This window comes from Sinocyclocheilus anshuiensis, unplaced genomic scaffold, assembly GCF_001515605.1.
Source record: "Sinocyclocheilus anshuiensis isolate Anshui unplaced genomic scaffold, SAMN03320099.WGS_v1.1 scaffold886, whole genome shotgun sequence".
Taxonomy (NCBI): Eukaryota; Metazoa; Chordata; class Actinopteri; order Cypriniformes; family Cyprinidae; genus Sinocyclocheilus; species Sinocyclocheilus anshuiensis.
In genome coordinates, this window is record NW_015536542.1 from 1,144,141 (window position 1) to 1,146,748 (window position 2,608).

Below are 2,608 nucleotides of genomic sequence, written 5' to 3' on the forward strand. Positions count from 1 at the left end.
AAAAATGTCAATATGTGGGAGTAAGAGAAGAGCAGACATATGGATAAATCTGACGATGCAAGAGAGAACTCAGTTCGGTCCGGTTTTCTGAGCGCAGACACTGAAGCATACACACACAGAAAGCGCGTCTCACAGCGTGTGAGTACTCTTTCGCGTCGCATGAACGGAGAATTACACACAAAATTATGTCGAATTGTCCGTTTTGACGAGTAATCACGTAAGCACAGTTGATTACGTCTTAAGTGAATTTAAACAGTAGGGAGAACGTGTATCAGTACATTGCATCCATTGCAGCTGTGTATTCGGTTTTAAAGGGATAGCAGCCTAATTTAGTTGCAATTGTCAGAGACATTGATGTTAATCAAGCAACAAAAGAAAGACAGAAATTCACTCACTGCTCTTGACTGAAAAACTTTAGTAGCCCTAAAGATGAATCTAAATGTATTTATAGAAATAAATATGTCTGCTTGAAAGAATTAAGAATATGGTAAACAAGTTGCTATAAAGAATGCATAATTAGCCTATATAACCATTGGTATTTCATTAAAAATAAGAATTTTAACATAAAGGCATGCTGTGTGTCACCGCAGTTAAATCGGTGTCTATCAAGATAAAGCCTTAATATCAAACCTATATAATGAGTTTAATAAAAAATAATAAATGCTTAATAAATGCATTACACTGTAACTAAACCCATTAGATTTTAGCCGACTAAATTTACTGTAGATTTATCATAAAACCTTATGATATTTAGTCGACTAAAACTAGTATAAAACTAAAAACAATTCAGATGACTAAAATATGACTAAAACTAAATGCCATTTTAGTCAAAAGACTATGACTAAAACTAAATCAAAATTTGCTGTCAAAATTAACACTGAGAGTGAATATATTTTCAGCAAACCCTCATTTTTGGGTGAACTATTCCTTTAAATAATAAGACATTTAGGGTAAAAATTTAGACGGTAGATGTTAACATGCTCATGCAAAAGCAATGAAAAGCAAAAGGTTTGTAGTATCAAAATGTAATTTAATAAAGTGATAGTATGTCTCAATTCCAGTACATAGTCTTTCCCATCATCACAAAAGTACCTACTTTTAGTTTAAAATATAAGTATGGGAAGCAAATCTGAAGAGAGAGAAAGTACACTCAATCTGCTCAGCAAATCTGCATGTTTATCTAATTGACAAATCATTTACATACAGCTGCTTCCGATACAGCTGTCACTGATATAACAACAATTGATGGCTCTCAGGCCCAAAGTGCCAGTAATGCTCAGATCTTTCTCTTCCTCCTCCTCAGATGGTCTTCCAGGGAGATGTAGAAAGTGTATTTCTGTCTCATCTACCTCTTCCTTGAACAAATTTAATTTGTAAGTGGATCCTTAAGCACACCCACCCACCCCCCACCACAATGCATTTAGTGCATTGACATTTTATCAGCACTCATGATGCCGCCCCACTATTGGTTGTTGCTCAGATAAGGGCCTAATAATGATTAAACTCATAACCCTGTTAGATCAAACAGATGGCAACCAAAGGCCCAAATGAAATTACAGTGAGTGATTACGTTTGTCTAGGCACCAGAGAGGCAATAATTGTCTCCGGGTTACCACGGCTACGAGGGCTCTGATCGTCCTTTGCTCCGTCCGGAGCTGCCGCGGGACGCTGGATATTATGAGGTCTCAGGTGACACGGGCGGTGTAATTTTGCATGAGTTCAAATGGAATAAATCAACTTCCGGGTGCATGGGACAGCTGGGAGTTCGGAGCCTGCAGCGGACGGCAGCCTTAGAATGAGGCAGAACGAGATTAACATGTTAAAACAGGGCTGTGGAGAAGCGTCCTGGACAGCTGGACCCGTCTTACGGAGAGGGATGTAGAGGCATTCGAGTGTGTGCCAGGCTCTGCCAATTCTCTGGCTCTGTGGACAATCATTGGCTGGTTTCCTCATTGTCTTGGCACGTAAATAACCAGAGCAAGAAGAGTGGGCATCAAGTTGGACAGCATGGGCTTTTCTGTCCCTTCCCAAAAGAACAAGAAGTTTCATTTTCTGTAAAGTTGCTTTGCAACGATTTGTATCATAAAAAGCGCTATACAAATAAACTTGAATTGAATTGAATTGAACATTTTATTGCTCAAAATTTGCACTTTCATAGTTCAAGGAATATAATTACTCAATTGTTTCAACTTGCAACGATTTGTATCGTAAAAAGCGCTATACAAATAAACTTGAATTTAATTGAATTGAACATTTTATTGCTCAAAATTTGCACTTTCATAGTTCAAGGAATATAATTACTCAATTGTTTCAACTTTGTCTCAGGTATTTTGAAAATCTGTGTGACACTGGAGACTCACTAGTCTTTTTTTTTATCACAGGAGTTCGTTCACATTCAGAGTGTTTTGAACAAAATGACTAAAACTAAAATTAAAACTCAAAATATAAAAATAAAAATAAAATAAAAATAAAAATAAAAGCTAATTCAAAATGTTTATAAATACTGCTTTATACTTTGATTTAGTTATGCCACAGCCACAAATCTGCTGCATGCTAGTCACTTTCACTTTTTCATTGTAGAGAGCAACTGATTGAGCCAAAAAAAAAA

The 2,608-nt window shown here is 36.5% G+C and overlaps 1 protein-coding gene across 1 annotated transcript in view; it reads right to left on the bottom strand.

The window, feature by feature from the left end:
- vav3 (vav guanine nucleotide exchange factor 3) overlaps nucleotides 1–2,608 on the bottom strand; it is a 68,258-nt gene that overhangs the window by 14,524 nt on the left and 51,126 nt on the right. The gene's annotated exons all lie outside the window — the stretch shown is intronic.